The sequence below is a fragment of the Pseudorca crassidens genome, chromosome 4 (assembly GCF_039906515.1).
Source record: "Pseudorca crassidens isolate mPseCra1 chromosome 4, mPseCra1.hap1, whole genome shotgun sequence".
Classification (NCBI taxonomy): Eukaryota; Metazoa; Chordata; class Mammalia; order Artiodactyla; family Delphinidae; genus Pseudorca; species Pseudorca crassidens.
In genome coordinates, this window is record NC_090299.1 from 79,390,619 (window position 1) to 79,416,191 (window position 25,573).

The window sequence follows — 25,573 nt, forward strand, 5'->3', positions numbered from 1 at the left end:
CTTTATTTTTTAATATAATAGTTGTCCATATATGCAGATAATTTTCTGTAATCCTCATCAGAGTTACAGTTTTTGCTATAGAGTTCATGTGTATTCTTTTAAAAATGAATTCCTATTTAGTTATGGTATTTGTTGTTCTATAGTTATTATCTTATTTTTTTATATATTTAACTGTTATTTCTGGTGTGGAAAATTCACTTTTTCTATTTGCCTAATTTTCAACAAACTTACTAAACTTTTAATTATAAAGTTTTTCTGTAGTTTCATGTATATATATAATCATATAATATGGAAATATTAGTTTTCCTTATTTTCCTATGTTTATATTTTTCAGTTAATTTTCTTGTCGTACTGGGTTGGCTAAGACCTCCAGGAAAATATTGAATAAATATTCAAAAATGTATGAATATAAATCAATGGTATTGGCTATTTTTGCCTATTCCTTGATTTTATAGGTAATGATTTTTATATTTCCTCATTGAACATAACATTTCCTATAAATGTCAGGCTGACATTGTTTATAAGGTTATGGAAGTTCTCTCCTTGTCCTAATTTGCTACTTTTCTCATGATTGGATGTTGAATTTTATCATAGGATTATTTTCTGCACCAGTTCATTAATCATTTTTCCTACCTTTTTATTGTCAATGTAATACATTACAGTGTAGTCAATATTTTTTTTTCTAATTTTAAACCACCTTTGTATTCCTGGGCAAGACCAATTTGGCTAGGATGTAATTTAATTTTAAACCACTGATACAGTCTAATCGCTATTATTTTATTAAGGATTTTTGCATCTATGTTTATGAACTTGTCTGCAATCTTCTGAATTTCCTTACCTGGTATGGTAGACAGCCTTTAAAGTGGTTTCCTGTGAATCCCTGGCTCCTAGTAGTCGCACATTTGTGTAACCCTTCTCTTTGATTGTGGACAGAGTATTGCAGAAGGGATGGGATGCCACTTTCAATATCAGGTTCTAAAAATATTGTGACTTCTGTCTTGGTTACTGTCATGCATACTTCTCTCTCAGATACCTGTCTCTGGGAGAAACAAACTGCTATGAGGTGAGTGGCCCTATGAAGAGAACCATGCAGCAGGCAATGATGTCCTTCTCCAGTGATCAGCGTGTACTCAACGCCTGCCAAGAGCCACAGGAGTGAACTTGGAAGTGGCTAGTTTTCCAGGTGAGTCCCGAGGTAACTGCAGCCCCCTGCTGACATCTTGATTGCAGCTTAGAGAGAGATCCTGAGTCAGAACCTTACAGGTAAGCATCTCTGAGATTCGTGACCCACAGAAATAGATAATAAATGTTTATTATTCTAATCACTAAGATTTGGGGAATTTTTACATCTGGTTTTAGAATTAAATTTATACTAGCATTAAAGAATTTGAATTCCCTCTTTTTCTACTTCCTCTACTCTTTTTACTCTCTTGATGAGTTTGTGAAATATTAGAACTGTTTCTTGATTGTCTGATAGAATATGATACACATTCTAAACTATCTCAGATTTGTGTTTTCTTTGTTGGAAAATTTAAAATTTTTCATGATTTAATTTTAAATGTAGTGAGTGAAGGAAATTCAAAACCTGAGTGAGGTCAAGCTAGTGACTTTTTAAAAATTCCACAAGAGTTTTGTTGTTGTTACTGTTGTTTCTGCCTTTTCAAATTTCACGTTTTATCTCCATCCAAAGGTAAGTACAAGATAGAAAAGTACCCAGCCTATCTGTGTATACTGGGTAAGTTTTATTCTGACTCACCTTTTTTTTTTTTCTTTTTCTCAGACTCTGGCATTTTCAGAATCATGACTTTATATGTGTGTGTTGAAGGTGCAGGGGGGTGGCAAGGGAACTTTTATTTAGCTTTTCATCCTAAGGGTGAGGATAGTTTAACCACAGCCACATCCAAAAAACTTAGTCTTTGGAAGCTAGTAAGCTACTTGATTCTAAAGATGCCGTCCAAAAGTACTGGGGTCCATCACCATGTTATCTCCTTGGATTGATGTGTATGATTAGTTCTAATCTTCTAAGTGATTCCCCTTTTTTTTGATTTCATCATTAATTACTTGATTAAAAATATGTGTGGTCTAATGTTTTTGTATATTTTATAACTAAGCAGTCAGTGGATATCTAGAAATCATATTTCTGTAAAGTAAATTTTCTTCCCTTGTTTTCTCTCCTATAAAATCTTACTTAAAATTTGTGGCCCAGCTATGTCTTTTTAAACCCACCTTAACTCTCTTAACTCCTCTTTGTTCTCAAGACACTTAGCACATCCCCAAATTTTAGTTACTAATAACCAAGTATGGGAAATAGAGTATATCATCAGAGATAGGTTAAATAAGAGAGAAGCATTTTTAATCACTAAAAATGCCATATTACCCAGTTGAAGCTACAATTCATTTGTCCAGGTAATAACAAAATGAAAAAAAAAAATTGGTGTAGTCTTTGATGAAGACCAAACATTAGGCTTTTTTGCAGTTCATTATTAATCAACTGGATCCAAAAATAAGTTTATGAATTCGGCATAATTCAAAATTCAAAATTTTAGATATATTTCGAATTGTTTATAAAGTACAGATTTTGAGGGGCAATATTTTAACATTTGACTAGTGTTAGGATTTCAAAAAGAATTCAGCAATTTAGAAATACACTGGATAGCAAATTCCAAATCTTAGTCCCAAGAGGAGAAGGAATTTTTGCCTAATATTATGCTCAAAATTTTGCAGAGAATATTTTATAAACTAAAATTAAGTGGTCTTATTTAAATGTGAAACAGTTGGAGAATACTAATTACCAAATCCAAATTATCAAAATCTTCCTTTTGGTCCATATATGTCAAAAACATCTGAGAATCTAAGAGAAGACATCTATTAAATAATCATCAAGGGAATGTTTAATCTCATTAGTCCAAAAGGAAACATAAATGCTGAGCTGAATATATATCAGCATAAATGCAAATCTGAAGGCATATTTGACAAATGTATAATGCAAATATTCTAAAGCCATAATAATGAAAAGATAATACTTTGTAAATAAAGAATTAATTGAAAATAAAACATAAAGGCTATTATTAGTTTGCTAAATATTTATATTAAAAGCATGTTACATATGTACTATTCTTTTGTAGCTACACAATCTTTCCTTTTTGCTAATCGCTCTGTATTCCACTGACAAACTATGCCTGGCTTTAACTTCAAAGTCAAACCCATGATATTAATATTTTCTATTTACCTGCTTATTTACTTTGCCAATTTTACATTGAGTGAGGACATGAACTTTAGTATGTAGTTTAGTGCCATAAGTTTGTACCTGGCACAAAGCCTAACATATAAAAAAATTTGCACCAAAGACATTAAACTCATTTTATGTAGGGTAGGCAAGTGTGGAAATAAAAAAACAACCAAATGAGTACAGGCGAAGGTTATTTATTCAGAGCTTGTTCTAGCAAGAGAGTCAACCATAATCACTTGCGTTTTGACAGAATCTCAAAGGCAGACAGAGGAATGGGAAAGCTTTATGGTGGAAAAGAGGGAAGCCTTCAATTATGCCCTAATTGGAGGCTGTTGGCATGGAGAAGCTGTAGGCAAGCTGTAGGTGCATCCTCTGTGTTTGGGTAGGAGTGCATATTTAGCTTTCTCTGGTTGGTACTAAAATGGAAATAGGACAAATATTAGGAAAGCAATCAATTGCCAGTCAAGTCCTGGCCACTTGGAGCCAATTGTTACAGGGGTTCTTGTTTGTCTATATAGATTATTTTTTAGAGATAGTGGTATGACTTCCTTTAAGTTTGACTTATAGATAATAAGATGGCTTCCTGGACTAGTTACTGTAGATAATGAACTGGTTTCCTGGGCAAGTAACTGAAGATTGTGGGTCAGAGTCCTATTTTTATATATGATCTGGCCATCATCTGTTTTTATACCTAGTCTCTCACAAGCATCTAATTAAGAACATAAAGATTTTAACAGTTATTGTCCTGATATATAATACTTTACCAAAAAAAAAAAAACCCTTTTAAAAAATCTTATATCTATAGAAATGCAATAAAAATAAAGCATGAAGTCCCTCAGTGACAATATTTGATCTAACTTCAGCTGCTATATACAAGCAATTTCAAAATTCTATTTTGGACCTGTATAAGATCATGAATCTTCAAAAACTTCTAAAAGTAGACCAGAATAGATAGGTTTCAGACATAAAAATGGGAACAGTAACTATACCTGAAAGGAGAAAAAGATACTGGACTGGCATTCATCTGTGCTAAGCTAGATATTAAAACATATAGATAAGCCTTGATGTGGAATATATTGGTTTATTATGAATCACTGGTAAGTGGTTCACATGACTTTATCAGACTCTAGGACAGCAGGAAAAGCTGGTTTAGCACAGCTTTTTGTGATTACCAAATCATAGAGGTTAGCTTGAAAAATGCTGGTTCTGTTACTCTTGTTTGGAGACCAATGAGCAAGAAAATCTTTTTCATAAAACTCTACATCTGGTTTGTGTGTCACAGATAGTTTAAAAAATTAATATGTAAAGTATATTAAAATAAAAAACATCCAAGATAAGAAGAAGTGGATTTGGTAACAATGGCCACAGAAGTCTAAAAATCCCTTCCTCATCAATATTGTGGTATAAATACATCTTGGCAAAAAGAGCAAAAAGTGAGTTAATTTCAACTCTATAGAAAGACAATTAGCAAATTACAAATGGTATTTCATTTCACCCAATTTTCAGAGAAAATTTTTTTAAAACTTTGCCTTGATTGTAGTTTATATTCATATAATATATATGCAGTTTAAATCACAAGAGGCAGTAATAACAATCCCTCCATCCTCTAATGAAAACCCCAAATGCATTTGGCTAACCAGAAATGAAACAGGAAAATTTTGTTTCAATGCACTCTACTTATCTTGATTTATTTTCTTTCCCCTTGAGATGTGCCTCTTCAATTCATGCTAATTCATGTCTTCCCAGAATGTCCCAGCATAGACTTATCCTTCAGCAAAACTTTTCTGTGTAGCCCTAAATCATACATACTTTTCCTAAGATTCCCCCCCATCAAATTATACAAACTGTCCCACTTTTTCATTCAGAGTATGGTTACTTTGTTAATATTATTCAAGTTCAGGAAGGGAACATTTTTAGGGGCAAACATAATTCAAGATGCTGGCGCCATAATAAGAACGAACATAATTCCTGCTGTCCTGGAATCTGAGAAAGTCATTTGAGCTACTTATCACTGATTCATAATAAGCCAATGTATTCCATGTCAGAGTTTATCTGTATGTTTTTAAAATACACTTGTAATTAGTCTAATATTTATAAACTTTATATGGTGTGCCAGCTGCTTTATTAGGTGCCTTGAAAAATTATCTCATTTATTGTTTATATCTGGAGGAATAGTGATCTCCATTTAGCAGATGATAAAACTGAGTGTCTAAAGGTTAATTGCTTTGTAAAGTTTGCACAGGCAGTAAGCAGTAAAACTGTTACTCAGTCCAGTTCTTTTCTGATCATCTGATTCCAAAGTCAACATTCTTTATACCCTCCCTACTGGCTTGTGCTATAACACAAAAAAGTGAGATAACTTATGAAGCTCAAACATGGCCTGGAAGGAAAATATATTAAGAATAGAACTATACTTCCTACAATCTTCCCATAAATTTTATTGCCTTCCAGATATGGTTGAAACTCTAAACACTGTAGTACATCAACATCCTTTTTTACTGTTTTGGAAATTAAACCTATAAAGTTATAAGTGTTTCTCAAGTTCCAAAAGCTACTGTACACACAGATGCAAAACTAGGATTCTGTTCTCCTGACATACTTTGCTCTGAAAGCTACGAGGTCATACCTGTGGTAGGATGATTCTCATCTTAGGAAGAAGTGTGTCTGTGTCATTGTAAATGCTCATTTTTTAATATAATGCCCTCTAAATTAACATAAGTGTGACAGGCTGTTAGATCCAGGCACAATTCATGTGCCTTGAAATATATCTTCTTAAGTGGTTGCTTATATATTTAATAATAACCATTTACATGTTTAAGTATTCACAATTTGAAGAATTCCTGAGAAGCAGGAGAAGCCCTGAAAACTTGAATGCAGTGACTACAACACAAAGATTTTGCTTCACTCTTTACTAAATAAATGCTCCAATGTAAGCAACTTTACATAATGAAAAAGTAGAGCATTCTTATTCCAAGCAAAAGATGAGACAGCAAGGTTTTAGCTTAGAATTAATCAAAGGGTTCCTTAATTTCAATAAAATCTGTCCCTCTTTTGTTATATTTAGTATGTTAATAAGGAATTAATGATCAAAATTAAATTATTTTAAGGTTGGTTAAGCAGAGGGACTTAATAAGAGTAAATTTTGCTCTTGGTAGAAGGATAATAAATTCAAAGCTATATCTCTTGTCATAGTGCAGTTTCAAAGGATTATTGAATATTTCATGACTAGAGATCCCAATGTCCTCTCCATAGAGAATCATTAAAAAGTATATCATGCGCTTCCCTGGTGGCGCAGTGGTTGAGAGTCCGCCTGCAGGGAACACAGGTTCGTGCCCCGGTCCGGGAAGATCCCACATGCCGCAGAGCGGCTGGGCCCGTGAGCCATGGCCGCTGAGCCTGCGCGTCCGGAACCTGTGCTCCACAACGGGAGAGGCCACAACAGTGAGAGACCCGCATACCGCAAAAAAAAAAAAAAAAAAAAAGTATATCATTATTATTTTCTGTAGTACCCTATATCTACTATGTCTACATGATGCCAAAGAGTTTTAACATGTGAAAAGTTTAGTTGACTTTTTATCTGTATATTCCAAACAATTGGTATGAATCACATTTGATTCTTTTGTTTGACCGTAGTGACCAGTGACACCATCCTGGCTACCTTAAGCATAAAAATAAGATATTCAAACACTTGGAAAATAAAGTTCCATGCAACATATGTAAACAAAGGTATATCCTATAATTATCTATTTCCTAGATTTTCTTCTAGTATAACACTTCTGAGTATACTTACTAATGCCCACAGTATGTGACATGAAGTCACTGTAAAATAATATAATTTATTATAATTTTGTGACCACTGAGTATAAGTTGGTATTACTGAGTATAGTAATAGCATTTAATCAGAGCTATTTGTAGCAGTTAGGGATACATTTAGCTGCAAATAATAGACACACACACACACACATACAACTTCATTTAAACAAATTAATAGGGTTTTTCCCCTATCATTTAATGACAAATTCAGAGGAAAACAGTGCCGAGCTGGCTTAGTGGTGTTATGACATATGCTTTGTCATGCATACCTTCTATTTTTTTTTCCTATTTTTATTCAGCATCTTCAGAGAATGCATTTCGGAAGGTGGTTCTCCACTGCCAGATTTACATCACCAATCTAGGAAAGGTAAAAAGGAAATAAGAGAATAGCAAATGCTCATGAGACAGTAGGCAGCCCAATTTTAAAGGGGTTTTCCTAAAGCTCCATCTAGTGAATTACATCTCATTGGCAAAAACTGCTAAAGGAGTGACATGCATTTTAGTGGGTACTTCCACTCAGATTGGGATTCTGACTTTAAAGAGAGAAGATATTGGGCAAGTAATTACTAATATTGCCACAGTATTTTATCATTCTGCTGTACCATGGTGAAATACTTAATATATCCAAAATAAGTAAATCTAACTGAATGAAAAATAAGTGTACATTCTTTCCAGTTCTCCCCCAAAGAAATAACATATATTTATTAATTAACCAAACGTCACTTATTAAACAGTGAAATGCAAACTAAGCATACTATCTTATGAGTAGATGTTAAAGGTTGAGAGAATGTATAAACATGTATGAATAGAAAACTGGGAAGGTGTACATGACCAACAAAATATCTTGGATTCTATGTTATATTTAGAATAAAAAGGGAATAACACTTGAGCTCAATAAGTTTACATAATATAACTCACACTGAGCTTAAAAGATAAACTTTGTTATACTAGAATACTGCAATGATAAATCCCTAAACTTTCGTGGGAAAAAGAAGGCATGATGCGGCAATCTATGCTTATCAACAGGACCAAGCAGATGATGAGAAAATAAATCATTTAACCAGAAAACACAAAATATTAAACTAATTCCACTTGGCTAGAGAGGGTGCATCTCCTGTCTACAACAAGGTCAAGATGATGAAAATATTGAATTCCCACAGTTCTAAAAAAGAGAGATCATCTATACCAATGATTTTAAGTGAATATGAAAAGAAGTTGAAAACTTTTAATTAATTGCAGTTATTTAACCATGACAAGTAATACTATAACTGACTTCCATGTATAATTAATGATGGATCACTACAGTAAACATTTTTGTGAAACCAGATCAATTCATAGCTGTCTCATATTTTGAAAGTCATCGGATCTATAGTGGACTCAACTTCAGTCAACAAAATTCTGTAGGTAATTTTAATCCCTTCATGCCTTTAAACCAACACAAATATCCTTCTAAGGCAGAATCAACCCAATCTTTCCTCAGCAGGCAACACAATTCCACAACATCTATATGGTTCTGAAGCAGATGTTTTTCAAGGTATGTGGGGACTTCTTTCTTTCTTTTCTGTCTTAAGTTCTGTTCTTGGTCAAAGTTGTGGTAGAGAATATCAGGGATGGTCCAGATCTCACTAATGTTTTTGATTCTTCTTGAAGAAAGGTTTCATTTGCAGAAGTCTAGTTTTAAGTTTCAACCGTCGTTCAGCATGACTTCACCATGTTTTTGTCTTTGAGTCATTTGTATGAATCCTTTGTATGAACAGTGACTGCAGAGAAGCATTCTAGTTTCTGAACAACAATGAACAACTCTGAGAAAAACAACTGAAGATGATTGATAGATTTCAATCATAATGTATTTTTGTCTGAATGTTAACATAGATTCTATTTGCCAATGTTTTATTTAGGATTTTTGCACCAATATTCATAACAAGATTAGTGTATAGTTTTCTTTGGGGGACTCCATTCTTCAGGTTTAAGTATCAGTTTTATGTAAACTGGAACAATTTATGTGGCAATGCAATTTTCTGATCTTTTAAGTGTTGCTAATGACCCCCAATAAATGATCTGAACTTGATACACTTTTGGGGGGCATATTTGTAATAATTTTATTTATTTCTTCTATGGAATTTTTGTTTAATTTTTTTCCCTTAACTGTCATCAAATTTGATTCATGTATTTTCCTTAATAGTTATCCATTTCATCTAGAGTTTCAATTTTTTTTTTGACTGGTGCAAAATATCACATATTTCTTAATTTCCTTTTGTTATGTTTAGTTTTCCTTTGTAATTTTTATTTTGAATATTTGTTGTTTTCCCAATTTTCCTTTGTTTTTATTTGTCTATTTGATTAATTTTTAAATAAGCACTCAGGGACTTCTCTGGCAGCCCAGTGTTTAAGAATCCGTGCTTCCACTGCAGGGGGCATGGGTTCCATCCCTGGTCAGGGAACTAAGATCCTGCATGCCACATGGTACAGTGGAAAAAAATAATAATAAGCACTTAAATATATTAATTATTTATATTGTTTTTACTTTTTCTGCATCACTTGTTTTTTCTTTTATTTATAATACACCCTATCTTGTCCTTCCTTTTGATTTACTTTGTCCATTTTCTATTTTGAGTTCGTAATTAGTTCATACCTACATTCTATAATTTTCATTGGTAGAGTATTTAAAGCATTATTTTTTCTTTTGTCACTGCTTTAAATGTATCCTGTTGGTATGAAATGTTTGTTATTACAGTTCACAACTTCTGCAATTTTGGTTTGCATTTCACTTTCAACCAGAAGTTTTTTAATAGAAAGCTTTCAAATTTCCAGCTGAAAAGTCCTTTTTGAATTTTTATTTTATTAATATCCATTTTCTTATATTTTTACCAGAGTGTTTATATCTTTACTGTAACTTGGAACTCGATAATGTTGTTTCAAAATATAAGGTATAGGCAATTTAAAAATATTTTTAATTTTATGTTGGAGTATAGTTAATTTACAACGTTGTATTCATTTCAGGTGTACAGCAAAGTGATTTGGTTATACATATTCATATATCTATTCATTTTCAGATTCTTTTCCCAGATAGGTTATTACACGGTACTGAGTACAGTTCCCTGTGCTATACAGTATGTTATTTTTGATTATCTATTTTATATATAGTAGCATGTATATGTTAATCCCAACCTTCTAATTTATCTTCCCCCCTCACCTTTTCCCTTTGATAACCATAAATTTGTCTTCTATGTCTGTGAGTCTGTTTCTGTTTTGCAAATAAGTTCATTTGTATCATTTTTTTAGATTTCACGTATAAGTGATATCAAATGATATTTGTCTTTCTCTGTCTGACTTACTTCACTTAGTATGATAATCTCTATGTCCATCTATGTTGCTGCAAATGGCATTATTTCATCCTTTTTTATGATTGAGTAATACTCCGTTGTATATATGTACCACATCTTCTTTATCCATTACTCCGTTGATGGATACTTAGGTTGCTTCCATGTCTTGCTATTGTAAGTAGTGCTACAATGAACATTGGGATGCATGTATCTTTTCAAATTATGATTTTCTCCAGATATATGCCCAGGAGTGGAATTGTTGGATCATATGGTAGTTCTATTTTTAGTTTTCTAAGGAACCTCCATGCTGTTCTCCATAGTGGTTGTATCAATTTACTTTCCCACCAACAGTGTAGGAGGATTCCCTTTTCTCCACACCCTCTCCAGCATTTATTGCTTGTAGATTTTTTGATGATGGCCATTCTGAATGGTGTGAGGTGATACCTCACTATAGTTTGGATTCACATTTCTCTAATATCAGTGATGCTGAGCATTTTTTTCATGTGCTTTTTGACCATCTCTATGTCTTCTTTGGAGAAATCTCTATTTAGATCTTTTGCCCAGTTTTGATTGTGTTTTGTTTTTTTACTATTGAGCTGCATGATTGTTTGTATATCTTGGAGATGAATCACTTGTTCATCACTTCATTTGCAAATATTTTCTCCCATTCTGTGGGTTGTCTTTTCATTTTGTTTATGGTTTCCTTTGCTGTGAAAAAGCTTTTAAGTTTAATTGGGTCCCATTTGTTTATTTTTGTTTTTATTTCCATTTCTCTAGGAGGTGGGTCAAAAAGGATCTTGCTGTGATATGTCATAGTGTTCTGCCTATGTTTTCTTCTAAGAGTTTTATAATGTGTGGCCTTACAGTTAGGTCTTTAATCCATTTTGAGTTTATTTTTGTGTATGGGGTTAGGGAGTGTTCTAATTTCATTCTTTTACATGTAGCTGTCCAGTTTTCCCAGCACCACTTATTGAAGAAGCTATCTTTTCTCCATTTTACATTCTTGGGTATAGGTGATTTTTTTGTCAATGTTCTATGTGTGATTGAGCAGAAGATATATTTTCTCTTAGAGGGTATAATATTGGAGACATTGCTTTAAAATTGGCCTTAAAGATTATGCTGTGGATGACTTTATATCCTTATTGTTTGGGTCTCATGACCTCTTTTTAACTGCAAGTGGCTTGGTCTCCAGTTAGTCTGATTCTGTATATTTCTTCTTGAATCTCCTGTAGTTTATGTTTATGAAGATTATTGCTATGTTATTTTTTGTATAGATATTCAATATTCTAATACTTTATTGTGAATTGGGGCTTTCAGAATTTCAAATTGTCTTATTTGATACATTTAATCATTTTTTATCTGGAATTACCTTAATACCTGGAATGCAATCTCCACTTTCTTGCGGTTTAAATATTTTTCTGTTATAAATTTGCCCTTGTATATTTAGACTCCATGAGTCCCTTTATTTTAGGTAGGTCTCCTGTATACAACACAAAGCTGGATTTTGTTTGTGTGTCAATTTGAAAATATTTTAAGTAAGTGAGTTAAATCCATTCACATTTAACCATATGATTTATTCTGTTCTAACTACCATTTTATTGTTACATCTATTTTCTGTATATATGTATTGTGTTACTTTTTAAAAATGGTTTAATTCCTTAGCTTTCTTTTTAATCCCTTTTGCTGTGAAGATTGATTTTATTATTATATGTTATTTATTTTACATTGTTTTGGGGATTTTTTTCTCCCAGGTACTCTAATTGCATGTATTATAGATTTTCTTTGTCCGAACTATGTATGAATGTCCTTTCATACCGATATTTATACTTTTCTCCACTTCGTCATCATGCTCTTTTTAGTCTTCAAGCATCTCCTCAATGCATTCATTAAATTTTAACTGAGTATAGCCTCCCTTTGGCAGCTTGTAATTTAGTAGTCATTTTTAAGATGTTGTGGTATTTTTATTCAGTATTTTTTCCTGAGTTTAGTTAATTGTTTCAGAATGGGAGAAAATATTTTCAAATGAAGCAACTGACAAAGGATTAATCTCCAAAGTTTACAAGCAGCTCATGCAGCTCAATATCAAAAAAAAAAAAAGACAACCCAATCCAAAAATGGGCAGAAGACCTAAATAGACATTTCTCCAAAGAAGATATACAGATTGCCAACAACCAAATGAAAGGATGCTCAACATCACTAATCATTAGAGAACTGCAAATCAAAACTACCATGAGGTATCACCTCACACCAGTCAGAATGGTCATCATCAAAAAATCTACAAACAATATATGCTGGAGAGGGTGTGGAGAAAAGGGAACCCTCTTGCACTGTTGGTGGGAATGTAAATTGATATAGCCACTATGGAGAACAGTATGGAGGTTCCTTAAAAAACTAAAAATAGGACTACCATATGACCCAGCAATCCCATTGCTGGGCATATACCCTGAGAAAACCATAATTCAGAAAGAGTCATGTACCACAATGTTCATTGCAGCTCTATTTACAATAGTCAGGACATGGAAGCAACCTAAGTGTCCATCGACAGATGAATGGATAAAGATGTGGCACATACATACAATGGAATATTACTCAGCCATAAAAAGAAATAAAATTGAACTATTTGTTGTGAGGTAGATGGACCTAGAATCTGTCATACAGAGTGAAGTAAGTCAGAAAGAGAAGAACAAATACCATATTGCTAATGCATATATATGGAATTTAAAAAAGCGGTATTGAGCTTCCCTGGTGGCGCAGTGGTTGAGAGTCCGCCTGCCGATGCAGGGGACATGGGTTCGTGCCCCGGTCCAGGAAGATCCCACATGCCGCGGAGGACTGGGCCCGTGAGCCATGGCTGCTGAGCCTGTGCGTCCGGAGCCTGTGCTCTGCAACGGGAGAGGCCACGACAGTGAGAGGCCCGAGCACCACAAAAAAAAAAAAAAAACGGTACTGATGAACCCAGTGGCAGGACAGGAATAAAGACGCAGACATAGAGAATGGACTTGAGGATTTGGGGAGGGGGAAGGGGAACCTGGGACGAAGTGAGAAAGTAGCATGGACACATATACACTACCAAACGTAAAACAGATAGCTAGTGGGAAGCAGCCACATAGCACAGGGAGATCAGCACAGTGCTTTGTGTCCATCTAGATGGGTGGGATAGGGCGGGTGGGAGGGAGATACAAGAGGGAGGAGATATGGGGATATATGTATATGTATAGCTGATTCACTTTGTTATACAGCAGAAACTAACACACCACTATAAAGCAATTTTACTCCAATAAAGATGTTAAAAACAAAATAATAATTGTTTCATATCTTTGTTTTTAATACATATATGTTCTTGAATCAGGTTTTTGAATTCCTGACTCAAGGCATTCTTTATATTTGAAAATTAATGTGTAGTATATTTTATTCAGGTTAGAATGTTGTGATGTACTTTTCTTCAATCTTGTATTTGTGATTGGTGGAAGAAAGTTCTTAATTTGAAACATTTTTATTCTAGTTTTCTAGGGGTTTTTTTCTTTCTGAATCCTTGTATAAATGTCATTTTTCATTTCCTGTTCATTTCCTAATTTTATTTCCCACCGGGACCAGCTATTACTCTTGTGCACAGTCATAGAGAAAAGTATGGGGGTCTAACTAGGTTCCTAAGTTCAAGACTGCTCTCTTGCATTGAAAGTATAGTTTCTTTTATTTATGGTGCTACTTCATTTGATGAGGGAGAATACATTGAACAATGGCCCACACGTGTCCATGTCATAATTCCTAGAATCTGCATTACATTACATCACAGAAGAGACTTAATGATTAAATTAAGGGCCTTGAGATGGATAGATTATCCTAGGTTATAAAAGTTGACCCAATGTAATTACAACAATTCTTATAAGAGGGACAGAGGAAGAATCAGAGAGAAAGAAATGTGATAATGGAAGCAATTTTTTTTTTTTTTTTTTTTTTGCGGTACGTGGGCCTCTCACTGTTGTGGCCTCTCCTGTTGCAGAGCACAGGCTCCGGACGCGCAGGCTCAGCAGCCATGGCTCACGGGCCCAGCCTCTCCGCAGCATGTGGGATCTTCCTGGACCGGGGCACGAACCCGTGTCCCCTACATCGGCAGGCGAACTCTCAACCACTGCGCCACCAGGGAAGCCAAGAAGCAAATTTTTGAGTGATGAGCTTTGAAGATAGACAAAGGAACCCCAAGCCAAGGCCACAGGCAGCCACTAGAAGCTTAAAAAGGCAAGAAACAGAGGTTCCCTGAGCCTGCGCGTCCGGAGCCTGTGCTTTGCAACGGGAGAGGCCACAACAGTGAGAGGCCTGCGTACCGCAAACAAAAAAAAAAAGGGCAAGAAACAGATTCTTCCAAAAACCTTTCTGACTTCCAAAAAGAAATTAATCCTATGATATGTTGGAATAACAACTTGACTTCAGCATAGTGAAACTAATTTCAGACTTCTGGCTTCCAGAACTGTAAAAGAAAAGATTTGTGTTGTTGTAAGCCACCAAGCTATGGTAATTTGTTACAGCACCAATACAGTGGGAAACTCATAAAGGGTGAGACTTACAAGTTTGTAATTTGCATGTGTACAGCAATATAATCAATTTTCCTGCTTGCTTCTTTTTCTTTACCTCCAAATCTTCAAGGGATGCTTCCTTCTTCTAAATTAGCCCTTTATGATACAGAAGTGGTGCCTTTCTAGTACTGTTCCCTTGGGCCCCACAACCTTTCCACCTTCTTCCTTTTGATTTCTCAATAGCTACTATTCTGATATATCAGACATCAGATATCTTCTCAGTATTTATCATTCAGTGTGTGATCTGTCTTTCTGAAAGTGATTGTACCTGTGATCCGTCACACCTACATGTGGGATCTGGAGTTTCTGGTAGATTGGGGTATTTATTTTTCTCATGTACAGGTAGTTTGAAGTTCACAGTGTTCTCCATCTCATAGTTACGTTGAATACATGAGTTATTTTATTGGTAGGAGTGGGTAGAGAGATTTAAATTTAGGGTATTACCACTATTCTGTGATAAACCAGAAATCCAAGCAGTGCCTACTGACTCCTTGATATGAATGACGATGATTTTGCTTCAATACTTTGTATCATTAAATGAGGATTTCACATATATATATTACTGTTTTTCTATTGGCTATCCCTATAATTGTTAATGATATTCTTAAACCTCCGTCAGTATACGAAAAGTTCTTTTTGGATCTACACTTTGTCAGATAATGTTATCTGCCCATATTCTCTCAGCTATGCATCTGATTTCACTTTTACATTGTCATGGTGATAATCATTTACCTTTTGTTCTCCAATAACTTACTTTTTCTTAAGTTTGCTCTAAAATTTATCTCCCAGTAATTTATGTTCATATCATTATGATTTTATGACTCTTACTCAAATATCAAATTGTGAGTTAAAATTATATTTCTGTATCCATTAGAAAAATATAAGCCTGTCCCTCTAAAAGAACCTTATACCTAGGATCAAAGCCAATTGGAAATTTTGTTATTCTTGATGCCATATTTTAGAAAATTAGTGATTCTTGTACATAGTTTTTCTTAATCCTTTGTTTTTCTTATTACCGTATCCTCATCTTTCCTTCAGCTCTTAAATAATGTTTTCCCAGTGTCATGCATTGTTCTCATTGTTTACAGTAATTTTGTTTTTTACAATAATTTTATTATCCCAGTTGCATAAAGAAATTGAGGCACAGAGCTGTTGATGAATGTAACATAGGCTACAGAGTTGATGATCTGAAGTGAACCCTGCTACTCTAACTCTAAATTACATAGTCACACATCTTTTCTTTTAAGCCCTCCTTCACATTTTACACTGACTCCCTCCCCAGAGAAACCTCTCTTAGTGCTCTTGCTGTCCCAATTTTTAATGTTCAAAATATGGGCTGGCTGACATTGCCCTCCAATAATCCCCTTGCCCTCCTTATAGTACTCTTCTGGATTAGATCCAGAGCTAATTATTGAACCACTGCTACAGCACACTTGCTGGTGGCCAAGCTGATTGGCCTGTGGCTGAGTTCTACAAAATACACCTAATTCGTTTCCTAGTTTTCCTGGGATATATTCCAAAATAGTTCCCTAAGAAAGGGTACATGTCAGGTAAAAGGACTAAGTCCATGATGTTTTGTGAATTGTAGGTGAGAATTTCTTTTTCCTTAGGATTTTAAAAAATATCGCTACAGTGCCGAAGAAATCAGTTTTGCGTCGTATTTAAATTTGAATCTGCTAAAACCACCATTTGTTTTTCTTTAATATCTCAATAGGATAAAAACTAGACACAAGAGACTGATATTCTCCACTAATAGAAAAGCCTAAACTCTTTTTATAGACCCAAGTAAGATTAACACAGTTCATTAACTTATTTTCCTGTAACAATCTATAGATTAAATGAACAATATGTTTTGCAATTTAAATAAGACCCTTTTTTGCACTTGCCTAATATATTAATAGCAACCTGTTTTTACCATGCTCCTGAGATTATAGACTTTAAGTATCTGTATCTTACCAGTGTAACAATATTTTATGTCCAAGGCCAAATACATTTAAGACAATTAATGTAAGATCAAAGAATTCGGCTAATAATTAGTATTTCCTTTGTCTTTAAACATCTAGTGGCCCTAATAGGAAGATATATACCACTCTGTTTTTTGTTGTTGTCCAGAAAATTTGTTTAATTTCATTTAGCTTAACATTATTTGGTTTGGTTTCTCTGGAAGCTTTCAGAATCTCTTCTTAATTTTTGGTGTTATGAAATTTCCTGTTGATGTAATTAAATGTAGGTATGTATTCTGTTACTATGCTCGCACTAATTTAGATTTTTAAAAATTGAATATGTGCATTCAACTTTGAGAAATCCCCTTCTTTAGTTACCTTCCCACTACTTGCAAAGAAAACTGGGTTGGTTTTTTTTCTGATAATGGCCCTCTTGGATTGACCCTCCATGTCCTTTATCTTCTCCCATTATCTATCTCTGTGTCTTGGTTTTTTTAATTCTATATTCTGGGATATTTCTCAAATATATTTTTCTTTATTTTGATTTTCCAACTTGACTGTCTTCTTTTAAATGTGGAAAAGCTGTTATCTCCTTAAATTTATCTTTTTTTAATATAGCAGTTTGTTCTTATATTTATGAAAATAATTATTCTTGAATTTCTCTGAATATGTTAATTTAACCAAAAAAACCCATAATTTCTTTCAATTTTTTGAACAGTTTCTTCTGGAGTTCCTTTCGTTTTTCTATTTATTTCCATTGTGTTTTATATTAGTCTTTGTTTTTATATGCCTGGGGATCCTCAATTTTCCATTATGAAAGACTGGCCTATTGTTGGGTGTGTAGGAATCACTTTCTTTGTTATCGACCTGATTGGAGTGCTGTATATGTAGTGTGAGGCACACAAGCTATGCCAATCTCACAGGTCTTATTTTAGAATAGGCTTCCTATCAGGCAGCAATTCGCGTCCCTTCAGACTCACACCAAATTTGCTTTGCTATTTTGCTTTCTTTTTTTAATATCTCATTCCCCTAAAATATTTTTCTCCTCAGACGGTTTCCCTTCCTACTCATTTACTGTATTTTTTAAAATCTGGAACACCAACATATACATTAAAGGCTTTACCGTTCTCCAATTTGCTTTAATATTTTGACATATATCTCTCTTTTCTGCCTGCTTCTCTCTTCTAAACTCCACAGACCTAAGAGCATCTTGGGGGTTCCAATGCCACACTTTTTTGTTCCTCCTCCACCACCCACTTGCAGCCATTTCCTTTCTGCTTAACCTCAATCATTCCCTACATTTTTCTTCCTACAGAAATGTGCTGAAATGTCTCATCCACTATTCACTATTGAATAGCCTACCAACTTCCCGTTCTCTTTGCAGAAATTGAATCATTTTCATAATTTTTTATTTTAGTAGAATTAGAGGAAAAACTGAAGCTAAGTACATGTGCCTAGTTTGCCATTTTGACGTTAAACATGCCTTTTGAAACTGTGACTAGGGGTTACTGACTGATCTTATAGGACCCCCAAAAGATGCAAAATTTTAGAAATAAGTATTTGGAGAAACAGTTAACTTATATGCAATGAGGAGAAATACTCAAATTCCTTTCTCAATAAGATTTATATGGCTTCAGCTCTGATCATGATGCTGTCATTCCAGAGATCACATAGCAGGAGTCTGCCTTGAACCAATATCGCCCTGTACAGTCAATCCCCAGCACCTTTCTACATAGCTTGCAGTGTCAAGATTCAGATTCCTTGTCTCTCCCAAGATTGCACTGAGTGATTCTAAGAAGTAGATGCTGACTTTAGCCACTATCACAGATCACCATCATTCTCCCCCAGGCTGCAAAACAAGCATCTATACGTTAAAAATGCAAACATTTGGGCTTCTCTGGTGGCGCAGTGGTTGAGAGTCTGCCTGCCGATGCAGGGGACGCGGGTTCGTGCCCCAGTCTGGGAAGATCCCACGTGCTGCAGAGCGGCTGGGCCCGTGAGCCATGGCCGCTGAGCCTGCGCATCCGGAGCCTGTGCTCCGCAACGGGAGAGGCCACAGCAGTGAGAGGCCTGCGTACCGAAAAAAAAAAAAAAAAAAAAGCAAACAGCTTCAAAATGAATCTATTATTTCCAAATATCTCCTAGAAATTCTGAGACATTCCTTGAAAACTACATCTGCTACTTCTCTATCATTAACATTATTGTCCCTGTATCTTCTAATTCCCTGTCATCTTTCCCAAACAACCTTATACACAGGAGTAAAACATTTACATCACTAAATCTTAATTTGAAGTTTTCTATTTTTAAAATAGATATACAGAGTTATGCTTAGTGCAGTAGAATTTTGCAAAGGAGGAATTATCAGTCAGGGTGATATTAAATAGAAATGGTTAGCTGTTTCAATTTGTTTCAGAGGGGAATTCCTGTTAGAATGCACCACTAAAACTTCTTTACTGTAAGACAGAAATAATAGCCTGTTTCTTTTGTCTTCTCAAGACCTGAAAGCAATAAACCACCTAATTCTTAAATATGAAGGGTTGCTCCATGTACACTGAGTATAAAATTTTAATGATGTTATTGTTTAAGTGCTTGTCTATGATGGAAATGTTGTGAAGGAAAATTACTCTGGGTAAATTTTCTGAGAGTATTCATTAGTTTTCTTGTAGTTTATTTCTCCATCTATATGTATACTATATTTGAATATTGTTGATAAATTTGTGGAAAGGCAATATTCTTGTTTTAAGTATGATGGAATAAAATTCTTTCTTCATTATAAAAATATGTATACCAACAATTGCAATGTTTAAACTATTAGAACACTGAAATATGCATACATTAAAACCAAATGTTATGCATAGTATCTTCCCTGGAATATTGAACTTTTCCTAAATAGTACTTCATTATTAAAACTATCCATTTCAAAGTAAAAAAAATATGTTCAGACTATCACTGAAATATAAGTGCTCTATCAGAAATGTATTACATAAGAAAAGCACATTTTTATATCTTAAAACAAAAAACTAAACCCTGGAATCATTCACATATTTTAGCAGTAAGTAGTGTGTATATATTTACCAAAATATTTAACTACAACATCCGTTTTACGGCATTTTTTTCCACAAAGAGAAGGCTCTTTGAAAAGAATATTCTGACAGATGGACCACTTAAATTGTCAAAATATCATGCATATATATTATAAATTTCCAAACATAGCATTTCCTGAGTAAAAAAATACTGGCTTCGACTATGAAAATGTTGTCCCCCAATCTTCACAAGTGGATGTTCCCCTGAGCAACTTTTTTTTCATATTATCAGATAAAATACCTTAATCTAGAAAATTAATCTAGTACTGTGCACTAAGATAAAAAGCACATGTTCTAGACTGAGTCATAACCTATTAAAGTCATAACTATTAAAGTATATTTAACAAAAGAATTTCAGATATGCTCTAAACATCCTGTTCTTTAAGTAGAAAACCTTTGTGCTTCATGTGTGAAGTAATCATTTGCCTTAGCAATGATTTTTTTATTGAGATATAATTGACATGTAAAATTGTATTAGTTTCAGTTGTACAACCTATGACTTGATATTTGTATATATTTCAAAAACGATCACCATGATATGACTAATTTACATCTATTACCACACAGTTACATTTTTTTTCTTGTGGTGAGAACTTTTAAGATATGCTCTCTTAGCAACTTTGAAATGTACAATACAGGATTGTTAACTATAGTCACCATGCTGTGCATTACAGCCCCATGAATAATTTAGTTTATAAGCAGAAGCTTGTATATTTTGGCCCCCTTCACCCATTTAGTCCACCACCCACTGTATTCCTCTGGAAACCACCAATCTGTACTCTGTATCCATGAGTTTAAAGTTTGTTTTGTTTGCTGTTGTTTATTTTTTAAGATTTCACATATAAATGAGATCATACAGTATCTGTATTTCTCTGTTCAATTTATTTCACCTACCATAATGACCTCAAGGTCCACCCATGATGTCATAAGTGGCAAGATTTCTCTTTTTTATGGTTGAATAGTATTCCATTGTGGGGTTTGTGTGTGTGTGTATCCCATCTTGTTTATCCATTCATGCATTGATGGACACTTAGGCTGTTTCCATGTCTTGATTACTGTAAATAATGCTGCAGTAAACAAGGAGGTTCATATAACTATTGAAGTTAGTGTTGTTTTTTCCTTTGGATAAATACCCAGACATAGAATTGCTAGATCACACAGTCGTTCTGTTTTAGTTTTTTGAGGAAATTCCATACTGTTTTCCATGGTGGCTGCACCAATTTACAGTCCTGCCAACAGTGCATAAAGGTTTTCTTTTCTCCACACCATCTCCAAAATTTATCTGTTGTCCTTCTGACAGTAGCCATTCTAATAAGTGTGAGGTGATATCTCATTGCACTTCTGATTTGCATTTCCCTGATGACTAGTGATGTTGTGCATCTTCTCATGTACCTGTTAGCCATCTGTATTTCTTCTTTGGAAAAATGTCTATTCAGAACCTCTGCCCAATTTTAACCAGATCATTTGATTTTGCTATTGAGTTGTATGCATTCTTTATATTATATGTTTTGGATATTAACTTGTTATCAGATATATGATTTGCAAATATTTTCTTCCATTCATTGACTGTATTTTTATTTTGTTGATGGTTTTCTTTGCTGTGCAGAAACTAGTTAGTTTAATATAGTCCCACTTTCTTATTTTTGCTTTTTTTGCCATTGCTTTTGGTATCAAATCCAAAACTTGTCACCAAGTCAATGTCAAGGAGCTTAACATCCATGTTTTCTTCTAGTAGTTTTATGATTTCAGGTCTTACATTCAATTCTTCAATTCATTTTGATTTACTTTTTGTGTATGGTGTAAGATCATGGTCCAGTTTCATTCTTTTACATGTGACTGTCCTAACACCATTTATTGAAGGGACTGTCCTTTCACCATTGTGCATCCTTGGCTCTATTGTCATAAATTAATTGACCATATATATGTGAGGTTTTTTCCTGAGCTCTCTGTTCTGTTCTATTGACCGATCTGTATATATTTATGCTAATACCATACTGTTTGATTACTGTAACTTTGTAATATAGTTTGAGATCAAGAAGCATGATGCCTTCAGCTTTCTGCTGTCTCTTTTTTCCCCCTCATAAAGTTCATGCCTTTATGGGTGAAAGGTAAGTTAGACAGGTGGAGTTTTAGCCAAGATGTAGAATTTTCTAGAATGAGGCCATTATTTTCCAAGTATAAGACATTGCTTCCTAATCATGTGGTTTTAATCTCTGGCAAGCTATTGAACTTCCCTTTACCTTAGATTCTTTTTTTTTTTACATCTTTATTGGGGTGTAATTGCTTTACAATGGTGTGTTAGTTTCTGCTTTATAGATTCTTTTTTATTTACTTATTTATCTATTTATTTATTTATTTTTGGCTGCATTGGGTCTTGGTTGCTGCACAGGGGCTTTCTCCAGTTGTAATGAGCAGGGACTACCCTTCATTGTGGTGTGCGGGTTTCTCATTGTGGTGGCTTCTCTTTGTTGCGGAGCACAGGCTCTAGGCACACAGGCTTCAGTGGTTGTGGCTCATGGGCTCTAGAGCACAGGCTCAGTAGTTGTGGCACACGGGCTTAGTTGCTCTGTGGCATGTGGGATCTTCCCAGACCAGAGCTCAAACCCATGTCCCCTGTATTGGCAGGCAGATTCTTAACCACTGCACCACCTGGGAAGTCCCTACCTTAGATTCTTAATCTATGAGAATTATAATAATAATATTTATTTCATAATAAAGTTGACACAGGATTAAATGAATTAATATTTAGAAGGTACTTAGTATTGTTTCTGGCACATAGAACACACTAAAAAGTATTTGCCATATCGAAAAGTCTTAGACATAAGGAATCCTAAAAAGGCGGCCAGGTTATTTACAATTTTTTAAAAAATCTTTGTATGAGCTAACTGTGAAGTATAACATTCTACAGAGCTTTGACATATATTACCTCATTTAATCCTTCCTGCCATTTATTATTCATCCCATTTTATTAAGAAGTAAAGAGGTATCCCCAAGATCATGTGGCCAATGCATGTCATTTATGAAGAACAGTGCAGGTGAGTGTTTCTTTTTTTTTTTTTTTTTTTTACCTTTTATTGATCTTTTTTAAGTTCTATCTATATTCATGGTTGATTGCCTTTTTTTTTTTTTTTTTTTGTGATACACGGGCCTCTCACTGTCATGGCCTCTCCCGTTGCAGAGCACAGGCTCCGTACGCGCAGGCTCAGTGGCCATGGCTCACGGACCCAGCCGCTCCGCAGCATGTGGGATCTTCCCGGACCGGAGCACGAACCCATGTCCCCTGCATTGGCAGGTGGACTCTCAACCACTGCGCCAGCAGGGAAGCCCTGATTGCCTTTTTAACTTATAAATTTTTATACAGATTTTAAAGGTTACTTTCCATTTGCAGTTATTATAAAATATTGGCTATATTCCCCATGTTGTACAGTACATCCTTAAGACTGACTTACACCCAATAGTTTGTACCTTCCACTTCCCCACCCCTATGTTGCCCCCGCTACTGGTAGCCACTAATTTGTTCTCTATATCTGTGAGTCTGCTTCTTTTATATTCATTAGTCAGATTCCACATATAAGCAATACCATACAGTATTTATCTTTCTCTGCCTGACTTATTTCACTTGGCATAATGCCCTTCAAGTCAATCCATGTTGCTAAAAATGGCAAAATTTCATTCTTTTTTATGGCCAAGTAGTATTCCATTGTATATACATAACCCATCTTCTTTATCCATTCATCTGTTGATGGGCACTTAGGTTGTTTCTATGTCTTGGCAACTGTAAATAATGCTGCTATGAACATTGGGGTGCATGTAGCTTTTTGAATTAGTGGGGGGATTTTTTTTGATATATATCTAGGACTGAAATTGCTGGGTTATATGGTAGTTCAACTTTTGGTTTTTTGAGAAACCTCTGTAGTGTTTTCCACAGTGGCTGCACCAGTTTACATCCCACCAGAAGTGTGTAAGGATTCACTTTTCTCCACATCCTCATCAACATTTATTATTTGTAAACTTCTTGATGATAGCCATTCTGACCCATGTGAGGTGACATCTCATTTTGGTTTTGATTTGCATTTCCCTGATGATTAGTAATGTTGAGCATCTCTTCATGTGCCTGTTGGCCCTCTGTATTTTCTCTTGGGAAATAGCCATTCAACTCTTCTGCCCATTTTTAATTTTTTTTTTTTTGATGTTGAGTTGTATGAGCTGTTTATATATTTTGGATATTAATCCCTTATCAGTCACATAATTTACAAATATTTTCTCCTATTCAGTAGTTTGTCTTATCATTTTGTTTATGGTTTCCTTTGCTGTGCAAAACCCTTTAAGTTTAATTAGGTCCCATTTGTTTACTTTTGCTTTTATTTCCTTTACTTTAGAAGACGGATCCAAAAAAAAATATTGCTCTGATTTATGTATAAGAGTGTTCTGCCTTTGTTTTCCTCTAGGAGTTTTACAGTATCAGGTCTTACATTTGGGTCTTTAATCCATTTTGAGTTTATTTTCATGTATGGTATTAGACTGTGTTCTAGTTTCATTCTTTTACATGTAGCTGTCCAGTTGTCCAAGTATAATTTATTGAACAGACTGTCTTTTCTCCACTGTATATTCTTGCCTCCTTTGTTGTAGATTAATTGACCATAAGTGGGTGGGTTTATTTCCAGGCTCTCTATCCTGTGACATCAATCTATGTGTCTGTTTTTTGTGCCAGTACCATCCTACTAGAACTCATCAATTAATTTGGTAAAGTTGCAGGATACAAATTAATATACAGAAATCTGTTGCATTTCTATATATTAACAATGGAAAATCAGAAAGAGAAATTAAGGAAACAACCATCACATCAAAAAGAATACAATACCTAGAAATAAAAATACCTAAGGAGGCAAAGACCTGTACTCTGAAAACTATAAGATGAAGATGAAAGAAATTTAAGATGAAACAAACAGATGGAAAGATACACCACGTTCTTAGATTGGAAGAATCAACATTGTTAAAATGACCACACTACACAAGGCAATCTACAGATTAAATGCAATCCCTATCAAAATACCAATGATATTTTTTGCAGAACTAGAACAAAAACATTTTTTAATTTGTATGGAAACACAGAAAACCCTGAATAGCCAAAACAAACTTGAGAAAGAACAGAATTGGAGGAATAATGCTCCCTGCCTTCAGACTATACAGCTACAGTATTCAAAACACTATGGTACTGTTCTCTTTCTTATGATTACCTTGGCTATTCAGGGTCTTTTGTGATTCCATAAAAATTTTAGGGTTGTTTGTTCTATTTTTGAAAAATACCATTGGAATTTTGGTAAGGATTGCATTGAATCTGTATTGATTTTGGTAGTATGGACATTTTAATAATATTAATTCTTCCAACCAATGAGCATGGAATATCTTTCCATTTTTTTGTGACTTCAATTTTTCATCAGTGTCTTATAGTTTAGGGTTCAGGTATTTTACCTCCTTTGTTAAATGTATTCCTAGGAATTTTTTTGATGCAATTGTCAATGGGAAAGTTTTCTTAATTTTTCTTTTTGATAGTTCATTATTAGTGTATAGAAACATAAGTGATTTGTAGAAATTGATTTTGAATCCTGGA

The 25,573-nt window shown here is 34.4% G+C and overlaps 1 long non-coding RNA gene across 1 annotated transcript in view; it reads right to left on the reverse strand.

The window, feature by feature from the left end:
- Positions 1-3,419: 3,419 nt before the first annotated feature.
- Positions 3,420-25,573, reverse strand: part of LOC137223178 (uncharacterized) — a 105,418-nt gene continuing 83,264 nt past the window's right edge. Inside the window, exons 3-4 of the long non-coding RNA XR_010942747.1 lie at positions 7,312-7,400; positions 3,420-3,645 (exon numbers count right to left, since the gene is read on the reverse strand). This is a non-coding gene — a long non-coding RNA (uncharacterized lncRNA). The remainder of the gene's footprint in view (positions 3,646-7,311; positions 7,401-25,573) is intronic.